Source organism: Talpa occidentalis, unplaced genomic scaffold (genome assembly GCF_014898055.3).
Source record: "Talpa occidentalis isolate TD23 unplaced genomic scaffold, MPIMG_talOcc4v2.1 talOcc4.6, whole genome shotgun sequence".
Taxonomy (NCBI): Eukaryota; Metazoa; Chordata; class Mammalia; order Eulipotyphla; family Talpidae; genus Talpa; species Talpa occidentalis.
The window spans coordinates 67636230-67656020 of record NW_023604972.1 but is presented as its reverse complement, the minus strand read 5'-3'; positions in this window follow the sequence as shown (position 1 = coordinate 67656020).

Genomic DNA, 19791 nt, shown 5'->3' with positions numbered 1-19791 from the left:
GCTCAACCGCTGCATCACCAGGAGAGGCCTGCCATAGTATTTTTTTAGAGAAGTTGATGTTAGCTTACTTGATGTTCCTTTATTAGTCTTCTGTTTATTCTCCCTCATTAGCTTCATTTTTTTTTTTTTACTTTTCTTTGACTCTTGGAAGTTTTACTATTATGTGTCTTGCTGCAGATTTTCTTTTATCTGCTACCTTGTAGGTTTCTTGAGGTTTTGTTGTTGTTATTGTTTGTTTACTTTTTGTACTTCTGTGCTCATTTTCCTCAAGTTTGGGAAGTTCTTCTCCACTATTCCCCTGAGTAGATTTTCAGTTCCCCACTCTTTCTCTTTGCTTCTGGGATTTCTATGATTCTTACATTTCATTTTGTCATGGTGTGAGATAATTCTCAAAGTATTTCATTATTTTAAATCTGTATCTCTTTCTTTTTCTGTCTTGTTTTACCACTTTTTCATATTTGAAATTACTGATTTGTTCTTCTGTTTGATTTATTCTACCTCACTGGATTGTTCTCAAGTATTTCCCTCTCCCTGAAATCCTGTTTTTTTCCTTTCTTAAAAGTTTCAATTTAGAGCTTATGCTTGTTTATTGTGTTTTGGATAGTATTCATTTTCTTTTATTTTTTTTAGTTTTCTTTGTATTTTTCCAACTCTCTAATTTTCTTAATCATGGACATTTTTGATTATATGTCTAATAGGTAATATATATCTTTAATGTCTTTGTGGTTTGGTTCTGCAATTTTATTTTCTCTCTGTGGTATACTGTCCTCCTGAGGCCCTGCTTGGACATTTATTTATTTTTTTTCTCCCTAGGGTTTGCTTTGGGTTTGCTATGCTGTAATTGAGTATTTTGTTGTGTATGAGTCCCTCTCTCCACTGTCCTGGGCATTTACTTGATGGTGAGCACAGCTATTGTGGTCCTGTAGAATCTGGGGTGGTTCTAGAGATACCTCTGAAGCACTTATTGGTCTAGCTTTGTTGATTAGGAGGACTGTGGTATGCTGGGTCAAGAGTCTGAGTGTCTGGAACTCCACACCCAATAACAATGGTTCCAGGTCTGTTTCTGTTGCCTGGAAAGGAAGACAGAGAGCACTGATATGGAGCACAATCTTACATGGTCCAACTTGGGGTGCGAGTCTGCTCCCAAATGTGTATTGGTTTAGTGCTAAGTTAGATACAATTCCTCAGCGTAGCTGGAGGCCCAAAGTGAAGGGCTGAGCCTTGACTGGCAGACTAGTATGGTATGTGCATCTGCTCTAGAGATGCTGGAGGTTGGCCTGGAGTGAGGCATGTTTGGGGGAGGGTGTAGCTGAAGGTCCCTGGTGTAGAGCAAGGCGATTCATATCCTGGATTAAGATGTGTGTCTTTTCCTGAGATTTAGGTGGTTGAGTCCTGAATGGGAAGTGCTTCCCTGGTGCATCTGGTGGCCTGTGGTGAAGAGCTTTGCCTTGCATGATTGGGTTATGCATCTTTTCCTTATGTACAGGTGGCTGCAATCTTCTGGACAAATAGAAAAATGCAATCATACACTGAAGAAGATGTTGGCAAAATTATGCCAAGTAATAAAACTGTTTTGGGACCAGGTATTATTTACTGCCCTCCTCGTATTACAGTGGCACCTAGAAGTGGGTTACAGTTAAGTCCCTTTGAAATTGTCTATGGGAGAACCTTCCAGGAATCAGTTTTAAATACCACACCAGAAATTGAGCAAGAGTGCAGAATCAAGCAATATGTAAAGCACATCCAAGTGATTTGGCAGGCACCCATAATTTTTCACTCTTTAGAATTTCTCTGCCTCCAGATGAACCATTACATCCTTTCAGGTCTGGGGATCAGGTCTTATTTAAGAACTGGCAGAGTAGAGATGCCCAAGCCCAACTGTATGAGAAAGGGTCTGGTCCCCATGATGTATTGTTAACCACAAACACTTCTTTGAAGCTTGTGGATATAAAACCTTTGGATGCATCATTTGAGAGTAAAGGGGACTCTAAAAGATGACCCGGAGACCAGAACTCATTGGACTTATGAACCTATTGAAGACTTGAAATATTTGTTAAAGAGAAACAAGAAGGGCTAATCTTTTTCTTTTGAAAATGTGGATTTAAAATGGTTGTTTTAAAAACTGATGTAATTGTTATTGTTTGATTCCAATGGTCTGGTTCTCATGGTCTAACCTTTTGTATAGTGTAACATAGTTGCTTGTAGTTAACTGATGTAACTATTGTATGAAAGTAAGTTGTAGCTCTTTTATTGTATAATGTTATTTGTAATTAAGAAAATAGAGCTGTTTGTCCTATCAATCGCCACAGAAGTGGTGACAAAAATTGAAAGTGTGGAATTGTTACTGGAATCCAGCTGCCTCAGTGGTAGGAGCCGGCAGCAGCAGTGGTGTTCTCTCCACCATAAGTCAGTTGTGGCAGCTGCTCCTCAGAGCCCTTTTATGCAACTGTATACTTCCTGCATTATGGAATGGACCAATCAGTTTTGAACTACGAGCTGATTGGTGTTACATGGTCCAATCATTGAAAATTGGTCCAGTCAGACTTGTGAGTGGAGGCAACCTGAAAGAGGATATATGCCAAGGTCAGAGGGAGCTAGATGCAGACATTCCAGCTTCCAAAGAAAGAAAAACAGATGGTTCCAGCCTCCAAAAAAGAAAGAATACAGTTCCAGCCTCTGAAGAAAGAGGGACAGATGATTCCAGCTTCTGAAGGAAGAAGAAGGGGAGACACCATTCCTGGCCTCCGAAGAAGAAAGAAGAAAAAAGCATCCATCAGCCAGCCTCTGAGGAGAGAAGAGAAGCTGAAGACCTCTGTCAGTGACTGGCCCTTTCGTCCTGTTTCTGATGCTACCTGAGAGGAACACCAAAGGCCCAGGCCTGGTGTCTCAAAGAGCTGTTTGTTGTTAGGATAGCCCAACAACTCACAAAGAGTTTTTAAAACTTAATGCCTCTAACACTGCCTCTGGGGTATCATAGTGACCATCACTACTGGCCAGTGCTGTCCAGCACTTCTGGTTACTGGTGACGACCATCCTGACACTATATGGGTGAGATGTCCACCCACTTGTGGCTAAAGTAAGCTTTTTATTTCCCCTGTTGGTAAAATAAACTCCAACATTGCTGTTCCTGGAGCCTGAGGTCTCTTACAATTGTGCATACAGGTGAGAACCCACAGTGACCTGTCCTCTTATCAGGCACTGTCCTTTGTTTGGTTGTAGCCCATAGGCCCCTGTATTGGTATAGCCCTTGGTTTTGGTTTTTCGCCTTTTGGGACTTTTGGCAGCTCTCTTGTATCAGACTGGGCAGAGGGTGGCTGTTTCATTTTACGGTCCATTCTTCTGCCCTCTCTAACCTGGTTTCAATCTTTGAGGTCATTAATTTGATCATACAGTTAGTCCTTTCTTTTTTTTAAAAAAAAGATTTATTTATTTGTTTGTTTATTTATTTATGTATTTATGCAAGCACTGGGTATAGTCAGAAGCGTGGGAGGGTGAGAGAATTCGCCAGAGCCAGAGCAGGGAAGAGAACAGGCAGACTGACGAAATACACTGCTGAGGGGAGCAGTGGGCTCAGCAGGAGAGGTCTGTTGCACCATGTGGGGCCCTCGCTGGTGGTGAGGGATCGAACCGTCACTGCAGAGGCTGTGGGCAGCTTCGCAGCCCAGCGCTCAGCCGCTGCACCACCAGGGAAGGCCCACATTTAGTCCTTTCTATATCCATAGCTTTCTCCAGAATTTTTCATCTACTCCATTTATCATTTTACATCCTGTAACTCTAGTTTTATTTTAAAGCTTTAGGTTTGTTCTTCTATTATTTAAATTTATTTCTCAAGACCTTCACTATGTTTTCTAAGTCTTTTTGTGTATCTTTAATCAGACATTCTGTTTTCTTTCATTTATTTGAACTTCTTTATTCTGGCAAATTTTAACTCTGTATCTGATAGGAAGGACAGATCTTCCTTGCATTTGTGATTGGGTTCTGAAAATTTGTTCTTTCTTTCATATTGTGTTCCCCAAAGTACTCAAATTGCTAGTTGTAGTGTTTTCCCATCTCCCCATTCTTTACTTACATAGTTACCCTGTTGTCAGTGGGGCCTCTACTAGACCTGGTTTATCCCCTACTCTTGCCTGGGTATCTTAGTAGGAGTCCACACTTTTGCTCCTTCCTATAGGTCTAACAATGACCCTGTCGAAGAGGAGCATACAGATGAACTGCTCTTTCCCCCATAGATTTCTGGGGTTCTTACTAGGGCCCTCACTAATGATGCTGCAGTGCAGTTTCCCCTGGCCCTGACTCTACACCCATGCTAGTCTGGGAGTCAGTTATTTATTTACTTATTTATTTATGCACATAAGAACTGGAGTACAGGTCAGAGGTGTGGGGGGTGAGAGGATTCACCAGAGACAGAGTGGGGAACAGAACAGGTGGATTGACTGAAATACACAGCTGAGGAGAGCAGAAGGAGAGTCAGGAGATATCTGCTGCACCACATGGGTAACTCTCTGGACAGCCTGGGATCAAATTCATACTAGAGAGGCTGCAGACAGCTTCATAGTGCTGGGTCTTAACCCCTTGCACTACCAGGGAGGTCCTGGTCTGGGAGTCTTATCAGAGTCCCATGCTGTTGCTGCTGTTGCTGATGCTGCCAGTGGGGCTTCTAAAGGGCCTTATTTCATTCATGCTGATATTCAATTATCAGTAGGAACGGAGTAATATTAAATAGAATGCCCTGGCCCCCGAAGGCTTTATATTCTTTTTTCTCCACTTGGGTCAGTTTCAACAAGTGAGAATTCAATGACTATAACTGTGAAAATTAGTCAACAGTACAAGACTTATGAAAAGAGCAGTGAGATTCATGGTGTGATCCCAGACTCAGAGAATAGATACCTGGAACATGGAAAGGAAGGGAAATTTATTTGAGCTAAAATTTTTAAAAAAGATTTATTTATTCATGCATACAAGAACTGGGGCACAGGCCAGAGGTGTGGGGAGTGAGAGGATTCACCAGAGAGAGTGCTGAGCAGAACAGCAGATTGACTGAAATATATTGCTGAGTGGGGCAGCAGTCGAGACAGGAGAGGTCTGCTGCACCATGTGGGTTGCTCCCTGGCTGGCCAGGGATCAAACTAGTGCTGCAGTGGCTGCCAATAACTTGGTAGCACTGTCTTTAACCCCTGTGACACCAGGGAGGCTCTGAGTTACTTTTTTTTAAAGGTTTATTTATTTATTTATTTATTTATGTGTTTGTTTGTTTGTTTATTTGTACAAGCACTGGGTACAGTCAGAAGCGCGGGAGGGTGAGAGAACTCACCAGAGCCAGAGTGGGGAGCAGAACAGGTAGAGGTAGACTGATGAAATACACTGCTGAGGGGAGCAACGGGTGTGGCAGGAGAGGTCTGTCACACCATGTGGGACCCTCACCAGTGAGGCGGTGACCCTCACAGCCCAGCGCTCAACCGCTGCACCACCAGGGGAGGCCCTGAGTTACATTTTTGATACATCATTTAGTCAAAATATGCAAGACTGAACTTCTTCCTACATCTCCAATTTTAAGTTGGGAGTAAAACTGATTTTTTTGTTGTTGTTACTGATTGATGATTGGTTATATATTCTCTACTCATCAGAGTCTGATGTTAGCAACCATTCCACATTCTAGGATTGTAAAATGATTTTCATCTCTAAAGATGAACACAGGGCCTCCCCTGGTGGCGCAGGTGGTTGAACACAGCACTGTGAAGCTGTCCTCAGCCTCTGCAGCGCTGGTTCCATCCCAGCAGGCTGGCAAGAATCCCGCATGGTGCAGCAGACTTCTCCTGTCTTGCTGCTGCTCCCCTTAGCAGTATATTTCATCAGCCAGCCTGTTCTGTTCCCCGCTCTGTCTCTGGTGAATTTCTCACCCTCCCGTGCATCTGGCCTGTACCCCAGTTCTTGTATGCATGAATAAATAAATCTTTTAAAATAAATAAATAAACAAACAAATAAATAAATAAAATAAAGATGAAGACAATTGAAATAAAACTTGAGTAAAGGAGTGAACAGACATTAAAAAAGGGGGCGGAGCAACATGGCGGCGAGGAGACGCTGCGAGTAAGATCTCCCATTAAAAAAAGTTAATAGGGAGGAAAAGCGGCAGGTCCCAGTGAGAACCGGGACACGGAAGATAAACGGGTGACTCCAGCAAACTACCCGAAGAAGAAAGTGGCCATAAAAGAGGACCAGAAGGGAGGGAAGCGCAGAACCCTGCTCCCCTCCCCCGCCCACAGAGGCGGCACTCTCCGACCCGCAGAGAGGAGGAAAACAACAAACCAAAACGGCCAAGAACAAACGACCCAGCAAGCGGGACTGGGAGTGGAAAGGAACTATTGCAGCCACCACACCCCGTGAACGGGAGCTGAGGCGAACCCTGCAGGATTCGCTGTGGCGGTGAGCGAACGGCTCCGGGCGCCATTAGAGAAGAACAAAGACCCCGGGAGAAGCGGACACACCCGGGCTGCCAGTAAGCTTGCGCGGAAAGCGGAGCGCTTGGCGCTCTTGAAAAGCAAGTGCAGACCGGGATCGCAGCTGCCCAGGTCCCCGCGCCTGCGACCTAGGCTTGTGGGGAGACGCGCGGAGACCCTCACGGGGGTGAAAGTCCCTCCCTGAGTGAGCAGGAACCAGGCGCCCAGGCACGGGAGCGGGTGCAAAAGGCGCCATTCCCGCGCCACTGAACTGGGCTACAGCCCGCGTCCTGGACCTGAGGGCTTTGAACTGAGACCCGGGGCACGAAAATTCGGGGCGTGGGTTCTCCACGACGGTGGGGCACAAGGCAGACACAGCACCCCAAAGCTGTTGAGGTGTACCCTACCATTTCCGCTCTGTTCCCTGTCCCACGGGGTGGGGGGAGGCGAAAAACAGCCCCCCAAGGACAATAGGAAAGATCTCTGGCGCCACCTAGCGACCAGGAAAAAAAAGTCACTAACACCCCATAAAACAGGAAATTTCTTAAGACTGCTTGAAAAGGGCAGAAGGCTTCTGGAGGACCCAGTGGCCAGCCGGGAAGTTATTCCACACCAGGCCCCTTCCGACCAGCAGTCTGAGCCCACAGAGGGAGCAGGCACCCACGTCCGGGGCAGACCGGGTGCGCAGAAGAGTGTGCCTGAAACCGGAGGCGCAGGGACTGCATCCCGCTTCGCTATTTGAGAACAGGGACATTTCTTCAGTAAAAACTGCCTAAAACCAGCAGAAAGCTCCCCTAGAAGACAGAGATGGCTCCTGGAAGAGCCAGAGGGGAGCGGAGAAGTTCACCCAAGATGTCAGTCAGTCCGAGCAACACAGTGTCCCAACGCATACGACAAATTAGAAAACAGACAGTAGGGAGTAGAAGAACCACACGCAACCTAACAACTACTCAGGAAAGAAGCACACCACAAAAAGAAAACCACTCCCCAGATTGCAACAACAGCAACTTGGAAGAACTTCTGAGCCTTCCAGAAAGAGAATTTAAAATTGCCATGATTAAAAAAGTGATAGATCAGAAGAAGGAAATTGAGTCCTTAAAGAGGGAAAACAATGGTCAGAAGAATGAAATTGAGTCCCTAAAGAGAGAAGTAAAAGAAATGCAGGAGATCAAAGAATTAATGGAGGAACTAAAGAACTCCGGGAAAAGCAAGGAAAGCAGAATAGATGAAATGGAAAAACGAATAAGTTCTCTTGAAGACACAGAAATAAAAAGAACCAAAACAGAAAAGGAAAGAGAAGTACGAAGGAAAAGAATGAAGAAAGACTTCGGGAACTATCTGACTCCATGAGGAAAGGAAATATAAGAGTTATAGGAATTCCAGAAGGAGAGGAGAGAGATGTAGGAACAGAGAAAATATTCCAGGAGATAATTGAAGAGAACTTCCCAAATGCGAAGAAGGAGCTGAAAATTGATATACAAGAAGCAAGAAGAACACCAAACTTCCACGACGAAAGGAAAAACACAGCAAGACACATAATAGTAAAGCTCCCAAGAATCCAGGACAAGGAAAAAATAATGAAGCTGACAAGAGGGAAGAAACAGATAACATTCAAAGGAAAACCAATCAGTCTGACATCAGACTTCTCTGAAGAAACACTACGGGCAAGGAGAGAGTGGAGGGACATAGTCAACAGACTCCAAGAAAACAGATGCCAACCAAGAATACTCTATCCCGCAAAGCTCTCTTTCCTCCATGAAGAAAGAATATGGACCTTCCCAGACAAAGAGAAACTCCGGAATTTCATTATGAATAAACCCCCACTCCAAAAAATACTACAAGGAATCCTAAAGCCAGAACCTCAGAGGAACGAATAACAACGAAAGAAGACCAAAAAAAAAAAAAAAAAAGTTATTAGAAGAATAAATAAAATCAAAGAAAAGACAAACATAATGGCAAATACAGATGCTAACATATCAATATTAACTCTAAATGTAAATGGACTAAACTCTTCAATAAAAAGACACAGAGTTGCAGCCTGGATTAAGAAACAAAACCCAACCTTTTGCTGTCTCCAGGAAACACATTTAGCTACAAAAGATAAAAATAGGCTCAAAGTCAAAGGATGGAAAACAATCCTACAAGCAAATGGGCCAAAAAAGAAAGCAGGAACAGCTATACTTATATCAGATAAAACAGACATCAAACTCAAAAAAATAAAAAGAGACCCCAATGGTCACCACATTATGATTAAGGGGACAATACTTCAAGAAGAAATAACACTCATTAACATATACTCACCAAACGAAAGAGCACCAAAATATATCAGACAACTGTTGTCCTCTCTGAAAACAGACATCAGAGAAAACACATATGTAGTAGGAGACTTCAACACACCACTATCAACAATGGATAGATCAACAAGACAAAAAATAAGTAAAGAAACTAAAGCTCTAAATAAGGACCTAGAGCATTTGGGCTTAACAGACATCTATAGAACACTAAACCCAAAAAAAACGGAGTACACATTTTTCTCAAGCGCACACGGATCATTCTCCAGGATCAATCACACACTGGGGCACAAGACAAACATCAACAGATACACCAAGATTGAAATCATACCAACCATCTTTTCTGACCACGAAGGCATCAAACTAGAAATAAATCATAAAAAGAAGGCAAGGAACTATCCTACCTCATGGAGATTAAAAACCACACTACTGGAAGACCACTGGACTAACGAGGAGATCAAAGAAGAAATTAAAAAATTCTTTGAATTGAATGACAAGGAGGACACCAATATCCTAAATGTATGGGATGCAGCCAAAGCAGTAATAAGAGGAAAATATAAAGCAATAGAAGCTCACATCAAAAAACAAGAAAGAACTCAAAGAAACAACCTAATCTCGAAGCTCAAAGATCTAGAAAAAGAACAACAAAAAAACCCCAAAACCAGTAGAAGAAAAGAAATAATAAAAACCAAAGCATAAATAAATGAAATTGAAACTAAAAATACAATCCAAAAGATCAATGAAACCAAGAGCTGGTTCTTTGAAAAAATCAATAAAATAGACAAACCCCTAGCCAGGCTCACAAAGGAAAAAAGGGAGAAAGCACAAATACACAGGATCATAAATGATAGAGGAGAAATCACAACGGACACAGCAGAAATCAAAAGAATAATCAGTAACTACTATGAACAGTTATATGGAAACAAGTTCAACAATCTAGAGGAGATGGACAAATTCCTACAACTCTACAATCACCCAAAGCTAGATAAAGAAGAAATAGAACACCTAAACAGACCAATGACAAGCAGCAAAATTGAAATGGTAATCAAAAACCTCCCCAAAAACAAAAGCCCAGGACCTGATGGATTTACAAATGAATTCTACCAAACATTCAGAGACGAATTAGTGCCTATCCTTCACAAACACTTCCAAAAAATTGAGAAGGAAGGGACAATACCAAACACGTTCTATGAAGCCAATATTACACTAATACCAAAACCGAATAAGGACAACACAAAAAAGGAAAACTACAGGCCAATCTCCCTAATGAACACTGATGCAAAAATCCTCAATAAAATTTTAGCTATCAGAATCCAACAATGTATCCATAAGATAATTCACCACGACCAAGTTGGATTCATTCCAGGGGCACAAGGATGGTTTAACATCCGAAAATCAATCAACGTTATCCAACACATCAACAAAAAGAAATATAAAAACCATATGATAATATCAATAGATGCTGAGAAAGCTTTCGACAAAGTGCAACACCCATTCATGATAAAAGCCCTTGAAATTCTTGGAATACAAGGAACATACCTCAACATCATAAAGGCCATCTATGACAAGCCAACAGCCAGTATCATTCTCAATGGTGAAAAGCTGAAAGCAATTCCATTAAGATCTGGAACAAGACAAGGATGTCCACTCTCACCATTGCTTTTCAATATAATACTGGAAGTCCTAGCCAGAGCAATAAGACAAGAGAAAGACATCCAAGGAATCCAAATAGGAAAAGAAGAAGTCAAACTATCACTATTTGCAGATGATATGATAATATACATAGAGAACCCCAAAATCTCCACAGAAAAACTAATTCAACTCATCAATCTATTCAGTAAAGTGGCAGGATACAAAATCAACACGCAAAAGTCAGTAGCCTTCCTATACACAAACAATAAATCTGAAGAAGAAGAAATCAAAAAAAACATCCCTTTTATTATCGAAACAAAAAAAATCAAATATTTGGGAATAAATCTAACAAAAGAGGTAAAGGACCTATACAAAGAAAACTATAAAACACTGTTAAATGAAATAGAAGAATACACAAAGAAATAGAAAGACATCCCCTGCTCATGGATTGGAAGAATAAACATTATTAAAATGGCCATCCTACCAAAAGCTATATACAGATTCAATGCTATTCCAATCAAAATCTCAATGGCATTCTTCAAAGAAATAGAACAATTATTGATGAAATTCATATGGAATCACCCAAAACCCCGAATAGCCAAAGCTCTACTGAAAAAAAAAAGAAGGAAATGGAGGCATCACTCTCCCAGACTTCAAACTATACTACAAAGCCATAATCATCAAAACTGCATGGTATTGGAACAAGAACAGACATACAGACCAATGGAATCGAATAGAAAATCCAGAAATAAACTCACAGATTTATGGTCAACTAATCTTTGACAAAGGAGCAAAGACTATGCATTGGAGCAAAGAAAGTTTGTTCAATAAATGGTGCTGGGAAAACTGGGTCGCTACATGCAAAAGAATGAAGCTTGACCACCACCTCACACCATACACAAAAATCAACTCAAAATGGATTAAAGAACTAGACATAAGACCTGATACCATAAAATACATAGAAAGAAATATAGGCGAAACACTACGGGATTTGCACATCAAAGACATCTTTACAGACACATCACCCAAAGCAGTGATAGTGAAGGCAAAGATAAACAGCTGGGACTACATCAAATTAAAGAGCTTCTGCACAGCAAAAGAGACAATAACAAAAACAAAGAGAAACCCCACCAACTGGGAGAAAATTTTTGCACCCAACACTAATGATAAAGGACTGATCACAAAAATCTGCAAAGAGCTGATGAGACTCAACAACTCAATAGATGACTGGATCAAGAAGATGTGGTACATATACACCATGGAATATTACTCAGCATTCAGAAAAGATAAACACATGCAATTTGCAGCAACATGGATGGCGCTGGAAGGGATCATGCTCAGCGAAATAAGCCAAAAAGAAAAAGAAAAATACCGGATGGTCTCACTCATAGCAGGAATCTAGAAAACTTAAATAAGGGACCAGGAAAATGAATATAAGAAAGTGAAAATCAAAATCAACAAAAAACTATGAACCAGAGACACTTTTGGGGGGTGGGGGCGGGAGGGGAAGGATTGGGGTCAGAATGGGGCGTTTGCAATTGTATGGGGGAATATAAAAATAAAATTTAATATTAAAAAAAAAGGAGTGAACAAGAACTTGAAATGTTTATCCAAAAGACTCCAATAGAACTTTTATGTTATTACGTCATGATACTATTTCTTTGTCTAACAAATAAATGTAGACCACCTCCTAGATTCTGTGCTAGACTGAGAGAGAAAAGGATAAAGAAAACAGAAAGACACAGATTTCATCTTCATGGACTCTTTTCAATGACCATATATGTCAGGATATCCTAGCAATTATCCTGATGGAGAGGAGCAGAGAGATGAACAGGGAATATGAGTTAGCTCTGAAAAATCAGGAAAGCATAGAATCCCAAACAGAGTATGTAATCTAGGTAGGTTTCAATGTGAAAGCAAGTCTGTCACACTTGGGGCATTGAACAGGGAAAGATTAATGGACCAGATCTAAATGAGCGGTGAGGGGCCTCCCGGGTGGTGCAGCGGTTGAGCGCTGGGTTGCGAAGCTGCCTGCAGCCTCTGCAGCACTGGTTCGATCCCCGGCTGCTCCCTGGCAACTGGGTGAGGGTCCCACATGGCACGCAGACCTCTCCTGCCGCCCGCTGCTCCCCTCAGCAGTGTACTTCGGTCCTTCTGCCTGCTCTGCTCCCTGCTCTGGCTCTAGTGAATTTTCTCACCCTTCCCCGCTTCTGACAGTACCCAGTGCTTGTATAAATAAATAAATAAATCTTTAAAAAATAAAAATAAAATAAAATAAATGAGCGGTGAGAAGAGTGGTGAGGTGGATAGGCACCGAATGTTGGAGAACCTTATAAATCATTTTATAGAATAATTATGTTATCTAAAGAGTAGTAGAGAACAACAGAGGGATTTCAAAATTTTGCATATCATGATGAGATCTGTATTTTAGGAAAGCTATTCCACTTACGATTTGAAGAATGGCTTGGACAGGAAATTAACCAAAGAGGGCACTTAAAAGGCTGAATAAGTCAGATTTCACAATTGCCAACAACTTTAAATATTTTAAAGGGTTTTTCTAGAAAAGAGTTCTAGAAAAACTAAAATGGATGATACTGGCAATGGTAGAAGGGATCAAATATACTTTTAAAATTTATTTCTTAGTTTTATTTGGTTTTATCACAGGAAAATATTTGTATGGTAGAAACAATTAATGATTCAGAAGAGATTCCTTAAAGATTCATGATAGGGCCTCCCCTGGTGGCTCAGTGGTTGAGCGCTGGGCTGCAAAGCTGCCCACAGCCTCTGCAGTGCAGGTTCGATCCCTGGCTGCTGGCAAGGGTCCCACATGGCATGCAGACCTCTCCTGCCGTGCCTGCTGGTCCCCTCAGCAGTGTATTTCATCAATCTGTCTGTTCTGTTCCCTGCTCTGGCTCTGGTGAGTTCTCTCACCCTCCCATGCTTCTGACTGTACCCAGTACTTGTGTAAATAAATAAATAAATCTTTAAAAAAAAATTAAGATTCATGATAGAAGGCAGCAAATCCAACTTGATATAGGCTAATAATTTCAACTCCCTATAAGATGATTCTATTTAAATATGTGGCTAATATCTATTGAATGGATCAGAAAAAACTGATCTTTAACATAAAAGAAACAGCATACATTATATATTATAAAATTTCAATTCAATAGGCCTTCATGGTGGTGCAAGGGGTTAAAACACAACCTATGATGCTGTCTGCAGCCACTGCAGCATGAGTTCCATGCCCGGCCAGGGCACTTCCCACATGGAGCAGCAGACCTCTCCTGTCTCCCTGGCTGCTCCCCTCAGCAGTGTATTTCTGTCACTCTGCCTTTTCTGTTCCCCACTGTGTCTCTGGTGAATCATCTCAGCCCCCACATATCTGGCCTGCACCCCAGATCTTGCATGCATAAATAAATAAAGATTAAAAAATCTTAAATATTCTATAACATTGAACTTATTTGGAACTTTCTGTCATTTCGATTTTTATACTCAAAACTGGTTATTTTGTCATCCTACCCCTTTAAGTATAGAAGTCAAACACATTAGCTAAAAGTCTATTTATTTATTTATTTATTTATTTATTTATTTATTTATTTATTTATTTAAATTTTATTTTTATATTCCCCATACAATCGCAACCCACTTATTTTGACCCCAATCCCTCCCCTCCCCGCCCCCCACTCCCCATAGAGTGTCTCTGGTTCATAGTTGTTTGTTGATTTTGATTTTCACTTTCTTATAGTTCTTCATTTTCCTGGTCCCTTATTTAAGTTTTCTAGATTCCTGCTATGAGTGAGACCATCTGGTATTTTTCTTTTTCTTTCTGGCTCATTTCGCTGAGCATGATCCCTTCCAGCGCCATCCATGTTGCTGCAAATTGCATGTGTTTATCTTTTTTGAATGCTGAGTAATATTCCATGGTGTATATGTACCACATCTTCTTGATCCAGTCATCTATTTTTGGGCATTTGGGTTGTTTCCAAAGCTTAGCTATTGTAAACAGAGCTGCTATAAACATAGTGGTGCAGGTGCTCTTTGGAATTGATGTTTCTGTGTCCTTTGGGTAAATACCTAGGAGTGGAATTGCTGGATCATAGGGAAACTCTATATTTAGTAGGTCCAGAAATCTCCACACAGCTCTCCATAGTGGTTGGACCAGTTTGCACTCCCACCAACAGTGCAAGAGAGTTCCTTTTTCTCCACAACCTCACCAACATTTGTTGTTGCTAGTTTTCTTAATATGTGCCATTCTCACTGGTGTAAGATGGTATCTCATGGTATTTTTGATTTGCATTTCCCTGATTACAAGTGATGTTGAACATTTTTTTATATGCCTGTTGGCCATTTGCATTTCCTCTTCAGAGAAGTTTCTTTTTAGCTCTTCTGCCCATTTTTGGACTGGATTATTTTCTTTGTTGTTGTTGAGTCTCATCAGCTCTTTGCAGATTTTTGTGATCAGTCCTTTATCATTAGTGTTGTGTGCAAAAATGTTCTCCCAGTTGGTGGGGTTTCTCTTTGTTTTTGTTATTGTCTCTTTTGCTGTGCAGAAACTCTTTAATTTGATGTAGTCCCAGCTGTTTATCTTTGAACATTATTAAAATGGCCATCCTACCAAAAGCAATATACAGATTCATTGCTATTCCAATAAAACTTTCAATGTCATTCTTCAAAGAAATAGAACAATTATTGATGAAATTCATACGGAATCACCAAAAACCCCAAATAGCCAAAGCTCTCCTGAAAAAAAGAGAAGGGAATGGAGGCATCACACCCCCAGACTTCAAACTATACTACAAAGTCATAATCATCAAAACTGCATGGTATTGGAACAAGAACAGACACACAGACCAATGGAATCTAATAGAAAATCCAGAAATAAACCCACAGATTTATGGTCAACTAATCTTTGACAAAGGAGCAAAGACTATGCATTGGAGCAAAGAAAGTTTGTTCAATAAATGGTGCTGGGAAAACTGGGTCGCTCCATGCAAAAGAATGAAGCTTGACCACTACCTCACACCATACACAAAAATCAATTCAAAATGGATTAAAGAACTACACATAAGACCTGAAACCATAAAATACATAGAGGGAAATATAGGTGAAACACTACATGATATGCACATCAAAGACATCTTTACAGACACATCACTCAAAGCATTGATAGTGAAGATAAAGATAAATAGCTGGAACTAGATCAAATTAACGAGCTTCTGCACAGCAAAAGAGACAATAAAATTCTATTTAAAATACGCTTTAGGGCCTCCCCTGGTGACACAGTGGTTGAACTTTGGACTGCAAAGCTGCCCGCAGCCTCTGCAGTGCCGGTTCGATTCCCGGCCGCCGGCAAGGGTCCCAGATGGCCTGGCAGACTTCTCCTGCTGCACCTGCCACTCCCCTCAGCAGTATATTTTGTCAGTCTGCCTGTTCTGTTTCCCACTCTGTCTCTGGTGAATTCTCTCACCCTCCCTCACTTCTACAAGTAACCGTTGCTTGTTTAAATAAATAAATAAATAAATCTTCAAAATAAATAAATAAATAACTACACTTTAAAGTTCAGTAGGGTATCTTTATTTTAATGATAGTTAATTTTTTGCTGTGCATATTTTTAGTTTGCTCTAAAACCATTCCTTTAATTTCCATTTTGTCTCTTGCAATTGAAAGTAAATCCACAAAGCCATCACTAAAGTGACTATTATGGACTCTTTAGGCTAAGTGTTCTGCTTTGCATTTTATGGTTGAGGGAGTTATATTCATGTATTTAATGCACATTGAAATAATTTGTTTTAATATTTTGTGATATATGGCTAGTTTCATTACTTTGCAATATGGTTCTCTAGTTTTCCTAGTACCATTTTTTGAAAAGCATTTCCTGTCTCCATTGTGTATTCTTTCTCCTTTTTAATAGATGAATTGTCTATATTATTGTGTGTTCATTTCTGGGTTTCAATTATGTTTAATTGGTCAGTGTCAATTTTTATTCCAATATCATACTGAATTTTTTACTATAACTTTAAATTATAGTTGTATAGTGATATAACTGTTACTTTTTGTCAGTATTGATTTGGCTATTGGGGGACTTTTGTGATTCCATAGGAATTTTGATATTTGCTATATATCTTTGAAGAGTTCCATTGAAATTTTTATAAGGTTGCAATTTATCCGTGATTAATATGGCCATTTTAACAATGTTGTTTATTCCAATCCATGGGTATGGAATGCATATTCACTTCTTGGTGTCTTTCTTATTTATTTTTACACTGTTAACCATAGTGTTCACTGTGCAAGTCCTTAACTTTGTTTGTTATATGTACTCCTAAAAGTATAATTCTTTTTGAACAATTGTAAATGGTATTGTTATTTTTTTAATGAAGTATCATTTTCTAACATCCTTGTTAATTGTTAATTGTTAACAATTAACAATTGTTAATTGTTAATTGATTTCTCCCTGCATGTGTGGTCACTGTATCTCTCACACCACTAAAGCCACCATAGTCTTCCACCATAGTCCATTGTGCTCTCCTCCGCCCACCCCCCACCAATTTTCACCCTTGCTCCTCTCACTACTTGCTCCTCTCACTCCTCCTACCCCCTGAATGTCTTAGATCTATGGTCAGATTTCAAGGGTTTGTTTTAAGATTTGTCTTTTTCTGAATGTTGAATATTATCAAATTCTTCCTTTGTATCTATTGATATGATTACACGATCTTTATCTTTTTTCTTACACATGTGGTGAATTGCATTGATGGAATTTCGTGTGCTCAATGATCCTCATGTACCTGGAATAAACCCCACTTTGTCATGATGTATTATTCTTTTATGCATTGTTCAGTTTCATTTGCTGACATATTGTTGAGGATTTTGCATTTGTGTTCATCAGGAATATTGCTCTGTGATGTCTTTGTTTTTATATGAGGGCAATTGTGTATTCATAAAATGTTTTTGGAAACAATCCCTTTCTCTGTTTTTTGAACTGTTTGAGGAGAACTGGTACTAATTTTTCTCTAAAGGTTTAGTAGAACTCACTTGTGAAACCAACTGGTATTTGGCTTTTGTTTTTTGGTAGACTTTTGATGATTGTTTCTATGTCCTTGCTTATTGTTTTTACTTCCTTGCTTGTAATTGTTCTATTCAGTTTTTCTCTTTCTTGCTGATTCGGTCTTAGAAAATTATATATTTATCAGAATTAATCCATTTCTTCTAGATTATGCAACTTACTGTTACACAGATTTCATAGCAGTTTCAATGTTTATCTGTGTTTTTATGCTGTCTGTTGTAACTGCCATTCTTCCTTTTCTGATTTCACGTATTAGTTTTCTCCCTTTACTTGTGTACCTGCAACATGTGTTTGTTGTGTTTATTTTTTCATAGTCCAACATTTGTTTTTATTAATCATATGAACATTTTCCTCCTATTTCATTTAATAACACTATTTTTATTATACCCTTCTTTATAGTAACTTTTTTTTTAGTTCTTTGCATTGAGAAATAAGAACTTATTTGAGCTCTTATTTCTTGATGTGATCCTGTATTGCTATATATTTCTTTGTTAGTACCCTTTTTGCTAGTCCCCCTTAGTTAAGGTATGTTGTGTCTTCTTTTTCATATGCCTTGGGGTATTTTTTTAATTTCTTCATTGATTTCCTCATTAACCGCATAGTCATTCAATAGTAGGCTATTCAATCTCCACATAAGCCCATGTGATCTAACTTCTCACTTAAGACTATTATGATTTTCTGTCCAGTTGATTTTTCCACTACTCAAAGTGGGGTGTTGAATTACCCTAATTCTATTGTACTACTACCAATGTCTATTTTTGGATTTGATAACTGTTGCCTTATATATTTTGATGCTCTTTCATTAGGTGCATTTATATTTACAAATGTTATATCTTCATAGTATGTTGATCCCGTAATCATTACATATTGCTCATCTCTGTCTCTTGTTATCTTTATAGCTGGAAGTCCAGTTTATCTTATATAAGATGGTCATCCCTGCCTTTTATGGGGAGTGGGGGGGTGCTTCTCTTTTCCTTGTAGAATTGTTATTCAACCATTTTCTTTGATCCTATGTTAAATTTTGGGACTCATATGTGTCCTGGTGACTGAAGAAAATTGGAACTTGTTTTCTGATCCAACTGGTCACTTTTTTTTTGTTAATTGGTGAGTTCAGTCCATTGATATTTGAGATAATTATTGATATATGAGGATTTTCAACTGCCTTTTTGTCTTTAGTTTTCTTTTTTCAATTTTTTGGTTAATTTTCTTCTCTTCAAATTATACATGAGGACTCTGTTTATCTGTTTATCACTCTTGTAGGGAAGCCTAGTGTTAGCTTCTGTTTGTCTGGGAAAACTTTAATTTCTCCCTGTATCTAATGGAGAGTCTTGTAGTATTCTTGGCTGATAATCTTTATCTTTAGGTAATTTGAATATGCTATTACATTCAAATTACACACACACACAAAAGTCTCAGGCCTCCCCTTGTGGCGCAGCAGGTTGAGTGCAGCAATGTGAAGCTGTCCCCAGTCTCTGCAGTACCGGATTGATCCCAGCCGGCCAGCAAGAATCCCACATGGTGTGGCAGACCTCTCTTGTCTCACCCGCTGCACCCCTCAACAGTGTATTTCAGTCAGTCTGCCTGTTCTGTTCCTCGCTCTGTCTCTGGTGAATCCTCTCACCCTCCTGCACATCTGGCCTGTACCCTGATTCTTGTATGCATAAATAAATAAATCTTTAAAAAAAAAAAGTCCCTAAGGTTTTCTCAGAGAAAACTAATATAAGCCTAATGGGAGTAACTTTATAGGTTTCTTTCTTTTTTCCTCTAACATCCCTTCTTTTTTTTTTTTTTTTTTTTCAACTCTTTAACTCTTGGTAGCTTCAGGAATAGGGATCTTGTGTAGACTCTCCACATTTATATAATCAGGTGTTCTTTTAGCTTTATGGGCTTACAGTTTTTCCTTCAATTTTGATCACTTTTCCTCTATCATATCTTTGAATAAGTTGTCTGTTCTTTTGTCTATCTCTACTCCTTCTGGCATACCCATTATTTTTATTTGCCTTTCCTACTGGGACAAAATAATTCTGAAAGTGTTTCCACATTTTTTTCCTTCATATTTTTTTCTTCCTCTACCTGTGTTTTGTGAATATTATCTTCAAGGTCACCTCATTGATCCTCAATTTGGTCTATTCTGTTTCCATAGATCTACATAATATTTTTATCTTCTCTGTTGATCTTTTTACATTATGCAACTCTGTTATTTTCTTACTTAAATCTTCAATTATTACTTTATGTTTGATAATTACATTTCTCATGACACTGATTTGTTTTTCTGAATTTTATTTTATCTTTTTTATTAACTTCAGGTGAAAAGGTAAGAAGAAGATAATGTAATTTTTTAAATCAGGTAACATGTTTTGTTGCATTT